This window comes from Haplochromis burtoni, unplaced genomic scaffold, assembly GCF_018398535.1.
Source record: "Haplochromis burtoni strain Fernald_Lab_line unplaced genomic scaffold, NCSU_Asbu1 Contig_726, whole genome shotgun sequence".
NCBI lineage: Eukaryota > Metazoa > Chordata > Actinopteri > Cichliformes > Cichlidae > Haplochromis > Haplochromis burtoni.
In genome coordinates, this window is record NW_024583087.1 from 80,067 (window position 1) to 91,091 (window position 11,025).

Sequence of the window (11,025 nt, forward strand, 5' to 3'; positions counted from 1 at the left end):
ATAAGAGAATCGATAAAGAATCGAATCGTTAAACAGAATCGAAAATGGAATCGGAATCGTGAAAATCTTATCAATACCCATCCCTAGAGAGGGGACACTTGGACAGTGCATTTATCGCAGCATATAATGCAGGGGTGGGCAATTAATTTTTACAAGGGGCCACATGAGAAACCTGAGTTGTGTCAGAGGGCCACGTCAACGACAACTTGAACCCAAGTCTGCTTATCTTTCTTAAATTGTAAAATTCACTAAATTATATATTACGAATAGCTGGTACTGGTAATCAGAAGAATAAAACTAATATAAAATAATGTAAGTATTTATATTGGGCTATGCTATGTGAAATTGTGGTGCATGCATAAGCCAAATAAAACAAAAACAACCACTGAATCAGTGTTATTTTATTTTAACATGTTTAACTCAACAAACAAGAAGTTTATAGAAATGCAACAATACAATGACTTGTGTCATGTTTTCCTCCTTTTCAGTGAGAACAATCCAGTCTGTTCTGGGTTTAAACAAGGGCATTGAAATCTGGCTGAATGTCTGAGGTGGCTATGCGAAGAACAGCTGAGAGGTGGTCATCAGTGACAGAGGACCTGTGTTTGGATTTGTTGAACTTCATCACCGAGAATGTCTGTTCACATACATAGGACAAGAATGTGCTGAGCATGATTCCTCAGGTGTGGAAAGTTCTCTTCTTTGAGGGAGGAATAAAAGTCCAGCAGTGAGACTGACTTGAAGTGCTCTGCCAGAAGTGTGTCAGACTGCAGGTCAATGAGTTCCATCTGAACATCACTTGAAGCATTATCCACACTGCAGGTGAAGGGAGAAGAAATCATGTCCATTTCATTTTCAAGAGCTTTGAAATCTTGAAATCGCCTTGAAAACTCTGCATGCAGTACTTCTAATATGGCTGAGTACTTGTGGAGGTGATTGGCATTTGGAAGAGCCTCCTTTAGTGGGTCAGAAGGTTGTCCTTCACTTGGCTTGAGATAAGCTGCAACTTCCTCATGAAAGCCTTTACTGCACTGTACATCTCACGCACAAAAAGTCCCCTGCACTGCAGTTTGACATTTAATTGGTTCATTAGTGCAGTCACATCCACAGCAAATCTGAGTTCTGCCACCCAATCTTCATCGGAAAGCTCTGGGACGTCATGTCCTTTCTTCACACAGAAATCCTGAATCTGTTCTCTCAGATCCCAGACACTTTTCAGTACCTTGCTTAGGCTGAGCCACCTGACAGAGCAGTGGTAGCTGATGTCACCATGTGCCATCTCATTTTCCTCCAAAAGAGCAATAAATTGTCTGTGACTTAATGCTCTTGCTCTGATAAAGTTAACTGTTTTAGTTACAACATCAACAACGTGGTCCATCTTTAACACTATCTTACACAACACTTCCTGATGTATAATACAATGCAAAATTGTCAATTTCTGCACAGGATTAATTTCTGTCACTTTATCCTGCATTCTCTTTAAAAGTCCTACATTTTCCCAGTCAGATTTGGACAACCATCTGTTGTTACACCTGCCAGATTGTCCCATTTCAGTCCTAATTTGTCCAAACATGCATTTACCTCTGTGAATAAGTCATTACCGGTGGTTGTTCCTTTCATTGACTGCATGGCTTCCAGCTCCTCTGTCATTTGAAAGTCTGCAGTTATTCCACGTAAGGAGATGAGAAGCTGGGTGGTATCACGCACATCGCAGCTCTCATCCAAAGCCAGAGAAAAACATTTAATGCAGCTCTGTTCTTCAGCTGAAGCTCCAAGTTCTCAGCGATGTCCTCAACCCGCCTCGTCACAGTACGTCGGGAGAGTGAGACGTTCTCAAACGCGTCCTTTTTCTCTGGGCATATCAGTGCAACCGAAGGTCTGATATAATGTCATTTCTGGATACACTGTTCTTTTTCAGCGTTTCAATTCAAAATGTATTAGCACCAGTAACAAATGCAGTATTGCTGGCCATGGTCTTTCCACACTCACAACAGTAAATGCAGTGCATCTTGTTGTCAGCTTTACTGTATCTTAGCCAGGGAAACTGGTCAAGCCACTCTCTTCCAAATGTTTACTCCTTCCCCCTTTTACTTTCAGTGGGCTCTGGCTCAGAGTGGATCATATGTGGCTCATTATGTAATGCCATCTTCAAACCAGTGTTAGACATACCCTGAAAGGTCAATGTCTTCGTGTCAGAGCGCTGGCTATGAATTTCAGACGGATCAGGCCTTGACGAAAAAGTTCAATCATTCTTTTCATCTTTTCTCACTACCCACAGCTACATCCACCTCTGTCAGGCCTAGGCTACTCACTAGGGCTGGGTATCGTCACTGATTCCTTCAATCGATTCGATTCAATTCAATTTTGACTCAGACAGTCAGAAATATTACAATTCTGGTAATTTATCAGTACTGACACTTGTGAGACTTCATCAGAGGTGTAAGCATCACAGCAGATGCCTTTGTGTCAAAGTAACTGAGGATAAAACACAAAAACATGATGGAGATTTTCCTGGCCACGCTTTTTATAGCAGATAACTGCCTTAAAAATATTCTGCAGTAGAACAAAAACGTAACAAAACCATGAATCAACATAAGAACATTACCCGATGCTGCTGAAGTGAAGCAGAGTAATGTTACAGAGACTTTATTAGAGACATGGCTAAGCGTTTTGTAATTTGGCATCATTGTAAAATGTTTATATTTCTTCAGTATTGAACAGCAGAAATGAGGCTTTAGCGACCGACAGCGCTGTACACAATGGTAGACTGGTGTGTAATAAGCAAATGAATAATGCAGAAAACAGAGATTTAAGATGGGGAAACTGTTCTTGAAGTGCATTTTGGTCTGAGAGGGACAAAACCTGTAGCTCAAAATCTGTGTGCTGTCGACTCACTGATGCGTCAGGTCCACACTTTGTGTTTACATTTATCTGGAATCTGTTTACTTGCTCTCATTTACTGTTTTAGCTGTTTGGTGGTTGTTGAAATAGGTTGGTGACCTCCTGGCATTACTGGCAAAATGCATTTATATTTAACAATTGATTCAGGATTTAATGAATCAATATTGCGTTATTCAAGCTAAAATCAGTTTTAACCCTCTCAAGGCAGGCGTTGCCGATTTGCAACAGTTAAAAACTAACAACCTAATTACCCCACATACATATTTTATGAGGGTTTTTTTTTTACTCAGAAGTACCACTGCAGGACTTGGTTGTGCATTAGCAACAAAAAGTTTAATTTGAGCCTGAGAGGGTTAATCGGAATATCGATTATTGAAACCCACCCTACTACTCACCTCTATCTATCCGTCTGGACTATCAAACGTACATACATGTAGGCCAACGGGAATATCTGGACCACAGACAATTAAAGAGGTCCCACCCCTGACTATCTCTGATTGGTTTAGACCACGATTTGGGCATAATGTTGTTTGTTGTTGAGCACACGGACTTTCAGAGTTGCGGGCACTTTTTTTAAAAAAAATTTTTTTACTCAAACGGCTGGTCGCACTGGTGCAACCTAGGATTTTTTTTTAGTTGCACCATTGAGAAATTAGGTCACATTTGCAACTCAATTGGTCACACTGTAGAGCCCTGATAAGAAATCAAAAGTACAAAATAAACTCAAAATGCTGGGTCACAAACCCAGTCCCCTGAAATGTTATCCGCTTAAGCCTAATCTAAAAAGTGGAGACGATGTCTGTCTTTCAAATTCAAACTGGGAACTGGTTCTACTGAAGAGGGCCTTGAAAGCTGAAGGCTATGCCACACATTCAAACTGCTACAGCACAGTTCTTTTAATTTCAGTGGTAGCAAAATATTCTGAACTGCTCTTTGAGCATTTTTGGAGGAATAGGATTTAGTAATAAATTGAAAGAAATTGCTTAAGTTGTTGAATGTAGAAAGGTCGATATGAGAGAAAACCTTAAGTAAATTTCAGCAGTTATGAAATTTGCGCCACTTTATGACACGTGTGCGATGGATTTGAATATTCATCAAGTCATTACTAGGTAAAGCTTAAGGACTGCTTGGCTCTAACTCTTTGTCAGGCTGGCTAAAGTGCTGTTACTGTAATTCAAAAAATTAAACATTATCTAAATATGATCACTCAAAAATAGTGTTTTTAGGGAGTACTGTTAAATGTCCATTTCCTAAGACATATATCAGGACAGTTCCAGAGTTCGTTAAAATAGAATGCGATCATTTACGATCCGGGATTAATATTACTGACTTACCCAACTTGACACTGGAGACGCTTGGATAAGTGCAAATTCTATTTTATTCACACACTTTGGCTGAAAATAACACAGCTTAAAACTCACTGCTCCTCTGCTCTGTTTTCATACATCCAGCTCAGTACTCTCCTTCTCCCAACATGCTACTGTTTTTAGAGGCAGCAGAGGCATGATTAAATATCTACCCACAGATGCGTCAAGCAGACTCCCCTACCAGTGCCTCTGAACCCACTGCACCACCCCTCCACTGCGGTTGAGCCTTATATATTGATGTTAAAATAACCCACTATATAACTTTTTTTCTGAACTGAGGACTAGATCAGATAAAAAGTCAGGGGAGAAGTAAAACTGAACACGCTGACATCACACATGGACATGAACCTTCAAAGTAAAAAAGGAAATAACTGTCATGAAATGCTGTGTGGCAGGCAGGAGATGAGGACTCAAAGTGCAGGACTCAGACTCAGGGGATGAACTCAAAATCACAGCTTTATTTGCTGGTCACAGAAAAACGAGCATACAAAGTAAACTAAGCTAAACTGGGAAACAATGAGCTAAAACTCACAGGGAGATCCACACAGCATGAGGGACGACGCGACACAGACTCAGAGAAACACAGGGTTTAAATATACTGGGAAGCAACGAGGGGAATGAGACACAGAAGGAGAGCACAGCTGGGGGAAATAAGAACTGACAAGACAAGGAAGCGTAAACTGAACACATTCACATAAGACACGGACCTTCAATGTAAAACAGGAAGTATGACACAGAGACGCGAACTAGACTAGGGGAGACAGAGCAACTAAGAACACAGACAACACCAACAACAAAGAGACACAGAGGGCAGCTACTAAATACTCAGAGAACTAAACAGAATACAAGAAAACCAAACTAAGACACTACACTAAAGAATAAGCTGGGACAACAAAGAGAACTAAGAACATAATACAAAAAACTCAGAGGCACAAGAAACTCAAAACACTGGGTCACAGACCCAGGACCGTGACAATAACAACACAAAGACGCAGACAAGACTCTAAACTACACCTGCAGGAAAAACGAGGACACCAAAACAAAACCTAAGAACTAAACCCTTAACTAAACTGAAACATAGAATTCTAATAATAGTCAAGGAAGAACAAGAATCAGAATATAATACAAAATACAAAATCAAACCAAAACATGACAACTCAAAATACTGGGTCAAACTGACCCAGAACCGTGACACATCAAGCATTTCGATATGTACAGCTCTGCAACACATACAAGTGAAGAGAAGACCATACTTCTTCAGTTCCTTTCTTGCATCCTTCACATAGAACAGTCCAAAGCAATCCATGCCACAATATGTGAATGGAGGGGTAATTTCCATTCTGTCCTCTGGCAAATCTGCCATTTTTGGATCTTGTGTGTTCCTTCTATACTTCCTGCATGTGACACACTTAAAGATATGTGAGGCAACTGCACTGCTGCATCCAATGACCCATATCCCATTAGATCGCAATTCATTTACAGTCATACCTCTTCCTTGATGCTGTACTTTCTCATGATAATGCTTGATCAATAAAGAAGACACGTGACTTGTTTTTGGCAGAATGGCAGGATGTTTAACACGTGGATGAAGATCACTTTTTGTTAAGCGGCCGCCTAATCTCAGCACACCCTGCTCATCCAAAAATTGACTTAATTTGCATAGCTAGTTTGCTTTGTCTTTGGATTTTACGTCCTTGCATTGCTGTAAATTCTTGATTTCACTGCTGAATGCTTCTCTTTGGACCAATCTGATTATGAAAAGTTCAGCTTGTTGTCTTTCCTCAACACTTGTACTTCCATTGAGTTTGGGACCAAGACCCTTGACTTGCTTAGCATGACGTTTAAGACAAGCAATAGCCTTAACAGCTCTTTTCCAGTCAGAAAACTTAGTCAGGCGGTCCAACAATGTTCTATTTAACCTTGCACCTGGTGTTGAACACCTGAGCCCTTCGAAGTTCTGGATCATTGTCACTAACCTCTCCCACCTGAGCATCTCTGGTGGGTAGCTCCTTTTCCCACAGAAAGTCTGGGCCAGTGAACCAATTTGAAGCAACGAGCTGATCTGCCGATAACCCTCCCGAAGCATGGTCCGCCGGATTGTCTTCGGATTGCACATGATACCATTGGTTGAGTTGAGTGTTTCTTGACAGTTACTCTGAACTGAAAGTCATCAGAGGATACGCACCATTGCACACCCAGTGCTTTTTCTAGGAGCGGCTCCCCTAAATCTATGTCCAGCTCTTTGACAATGTCAGCACACTGTTCCTTTGGTATTGACTCCAATACCTTCTTGCTGTTGGGAATGAACTTGTGTAGTCTAAGCTTGCCTGCACTGCAGAACTCTCTCGCTTCCTTAATCAGCTCGATTGCCTCAGCATCAGACCTTACACTCACCAGTCCATCATCAACATAAAAATTTCTTCAGATGAACTTGACAGTGCTTTGGCTAAATCGATCCTGACCTTCTGTGGCTAGATGTTTAAGTCCAAAATTGGCACAGCCAGGTGAGGAAGCTGCTCTAAACAAATGGACTTTCATCCAAAAAACTGATGGCAGAGACTCGAGATCACCATTCTCCCACCATAAGAACCTCAAGTAGTCTTGGTCTTCAGACTTTACATGGAATTGATGGAACATTCATTCCACATCACACATAATAGCGACTGGGCCCTTTCGAAATCTACAAAGAACTCCCACCAAGGTGTTTGTGAGCTCTGGCCCTGTAAGAAGGTGGTCATTCAATGATATATCTTGAAATCTTGCCGAGCAATCGAAGACCACTCGCAGTTTCTCTGGCTTTTGAGGGTGGTATACACCATGGTGGGGAATACAGTGGGGCAAAAAAAGTATTTAGTCAGCCACCGATTGTGCAAGTTCCCCCACCTAAAATGATGACAGAGGTCAGTAATTTGCACCAGAGGTACACTTCAACTGTGAGAGACAGAATGTGAAAAAAAAATCCATGAATTCACATGGTAGGATTTGTAAAGAATTTATTCGTAAATCAGGGTGGAAAATAAGTATTTGGTCACCTAACAAAAACAATCAATACTTTGGTAAATAAACACGTTTGTTTGAAAACCAGAAGGTCCAAGTTTACTATAGTATTTACAGGTTTGCCACAAACACCAAGTAGTGGTTTTTGATTCTATGCAGCATCTTTCCCGAGATAGTGATGTTTTGGGATGTACGCAGAGCAACCAACCAAACCGACATTTCAAATAACGAACCAGATTTTCCTATGGGTTGAGGTTGGGATGGCTAGTAAATCACAGCGACTTTTCCCAAATGCCTTTACGGAGCACTAATTTGTGACCGGGAAAGGTTGTTTTGGATCATTGTCTGTTGGAGACCCAGACTCGTCATTCCATCTTAAAGTTCCTACACTGATGGAAGGAGGTTTTGCTACAACAAATCTAACACGAACATGGACACATATCAGTCGCTGTCCTTAACACGGATTCAAGTCGTCCTTAAACCTTGCCAAGAAAAAAGATGATGTGTTACAACAAACATGCATTCCACGTAGGTAATGTTTCCTTGGGATGCCAAACATCCAGTAGTCCTTCTGATAAAAACGAACACGAGTTGAGTTTATATCAAAAAGTTTTACTTTGTTTCATCTGACCACATGACATTCTCCCAATCCTCTGCTGTATCATCCATGTGCTCTCTGGCAAACTTCAGACGGGCCTGGACATGCACTGGCTTCAGCAGCGGAACACGTCTGGCACTGCGGGATTTGATTCCCTGCCGTTGTAGTGTGTTACTGATGGTGACCTTTGTTACTTTGGTCCCAGCTCTCTGCAGGTCATTCACCAGGTCCCCCCGTGTGGTTCTGGGATCTTTGCTCACCGTTCTCATGATCATTTTGACCCCACGGGATGAGATCTTGCGTGGAGCCCCAGATCGAGGGAGATTATCAGTGGTCTTGTATGTCTTCCATTTTCTGATGATTGCTCCCACAGTTGATTTTTTTCACACCAAGCTGCTTGCCTATTGTAGATTCACTCTTCCCAGTCTGGTGCAGGTCTACAATACTTTTCCTGGTGTCCTTCGAAAGCTCTTTGGTCTTGGCCATGGCGGAGTTTGGAGTCTGACTGTTTGAGGCTGTGGACAGGTGTCTTTTATACAGATGATGAGTTCAAACAGGTGCCATTCATACAGGTAACGAGTGGGGGACAGAAAAGCTTCTTACAGAAGATGTTACAGGTCTGTGAGAGCCAGAGATTTTCCTTGTTTGAGGTGACCAAATACTTATTTTCCACCCTAATTTACGAATAAATTCTTTACAAATCCTACCATGTGGATTCATGGATTTTTTTTTCACATTCTGTCTCTCACAGTTGAAGTGTACCTCTGGTGCAAATTACTGACTTCTGTCATCATTTTAAGTGGGGGAACTTGCACAATCGGTGGCTGACTAAATACTTTTTTGCCCCACTGTATACCAAGCTGACTGTATATCAAGATCTTCTTCTGGGACCTTTTCTGCTTCACCATGGCTGATAATGTCTTTCATGAAGTTCATGTAGTCTGTCCAATATTTCTGGTCTCTCTTGAGCTTCCTCTCCAAGCACATGAGGTGTTGAACAGCTTATTATTGTTTGGTAGCTCTGGTCTGCTCTGTTTAAAAGGCAGAGGCATTTCCGTCTTCTTTGTGCTTTATTTCTTCATGCATTTTAGTCAAAAACCGGAGATCTTCTTGCAAGAGATTTGCCTCTTCTCCAAGCCTTTCACTGAAGTCAGATTTCAGCACCTTAAATACATCTTCTGGCGCAGTCAACTCCTTAATTCTTGTCTTGCAAGCATAATGAACTTCGCTCTTCACCTTACTTGTTACTTTGGGTTCAGGGGTCACTCGCTTTACAATGATGTGGTGACTTACTCCAATTGCATCACTGTAGTGTTCGCCTGGATCTCCATAGCTCACTTTGCACCAGCCTACATCAGTTTTCTGTACGAAGGGCTGGTTGTTCTCATCACTCATAACTTCTCTAGGCATTAGTGCTTGTGAACAGTTATACCCGATAAGAAGACCGATTTCACATTTCTTCGGCGGGGCAATGTGTTCCACAAGATGCTCTAAATGAGGCCATGTCCTTGCAGTCTGGCGTTGGAATGTGTGTACGATTGGCAGGTATGAATTCACGTGTGTAGACCGTTGACACTGTGATCTTCTTAGAAGATAACCCTCTTATTTGAGTCTTTTGCATGGTACAATTGTCTCCTTAGACAACACTGTGGTCAGCTTCAACTTAACTGGCTCTGCATTAACATCAAGCGCATCCGCTACTTCTTCAAGAATGAACAAAGAGTCACTTTGTGAATCTAACAGAGCATAGACGAGGACTTCTTTATTTGAATTACTTGGCATTGATGCATAAACAGGAACTATTGCTGAAGTCTGAGCACTATTACCATCATGCACAACTCTATTGGATGTGGTTTTTTGAATGGTGTCTTGCGGCGATTGTGGCTTTCTTTCGTTACTGCACCTTGTCTCGTCATTGTCTTGTTGTTTTGAGCGGTCCTCATGTAGGCATGTGGGGTGGCATTTTGAGCAGGTGTTACAGACCATCCAGTTGCTGCAGTTCTTGGATTGATGGCCAGGACTCAAACAGCCAAAGCACAGTTTCTCACCTTGAATGAACTTCACTCGGTCAGCAACTGGCCTTGCAGTTAGTCTACGACACTTGTGCAAGACATATCCTGTTTTCTTACAAAACATACATGTGCTTATGTTTTTCTCAGTGGTGTTAGTTGCAAAAATCCTTGCACTTGCTGCTTGGTTCTTAGAGGTCACTACATTCTGAGGTTTAGATCTTGTCTTTTCCAAATCCCCTTGCTGCAAAGTCAGGAAAGTTACAAAAATACTTAAAATCTGGGAACCTTCCATGCTTCCATCCTCAGGGGTGGGCAATTCCAGGCCCCAAGGGCCGGTGTCCTGCAGGTTTTAGATCTCACCTTGGGTCAACACACCTGAACCACATGATTAGTTCGTTACCAGGCCGTTAGCCATTTAAATCAACTGTGTTGGTTGAAGGACATATCTAAAACCTGCAGGGACACCGGCCCTCGAGGCCTGGAGTTGCCCACCCCTGCTCTAGCTGATACTGCGTGGCTTTTTGGTTCCATCTGTTGCTTAACCAGTCAGGCAACTTGGCTGTCAGTTTTTGATTTTCAATGCCATCACCAAGAATACGCAGACTCTCATTGTGACCCATGGCACATTCACAACTGTGTAAAAAGTCCACAAATTTCCTTACGTCAGCGCTCTCTCTTCACGCTGTTTTTGGCCAGGCATGTAATTTGTCTCGGCAGGCTTTTGGCAATCATAAAAGGCTGGCTGTATCGCTCATTGAGCAGTTCCCATGCAGCATCATATGCAGTATCTGAACCAATCAGAAAATAACCGTCTAATGCCTCTCTAGCCACTCCTCCAACAGATTTCTGAAGGAAGAATATTTTCTCTGAGCTTGGAATGTTTTTCTTTTCAATTAGAGCTTGGAAGGATGACTTCCAATGATTAAACTTGAGTGGATCACCACTAAAAACTGTGGGCTCTGGAATAGGTAGCCTATTTGCTGATATAATAATAATGGATTGGATTTATATAGCGCTTTTCAAGGCACCCAAAGCGCTTTACAATACCATTATTCATTCACTCTCACATTCATACACTGGTGGAGGCAAGCTACAGTTGTAGCCACAGCTGCCCTGGGGCAGACTGACAGAAGCGAGGCTGCCATATCGC

At 42.0% G+C, this 11,025-nt stretch overlaps 1 protein-coding gene across 1 annotated transcript in view; it reads left to right on the forward strand.

Annotated features, from left to right (window-relative positions):
* The window catches only part of LOC102312820 (protocadherin Fat 3), a gene marked incomplete at both ends in the record, with an annotated part of 48,634 nt that overhangs the window by 17,615 nt on the left and 19,994 nt on the right, over positions 1 to 11,025 (forward strand).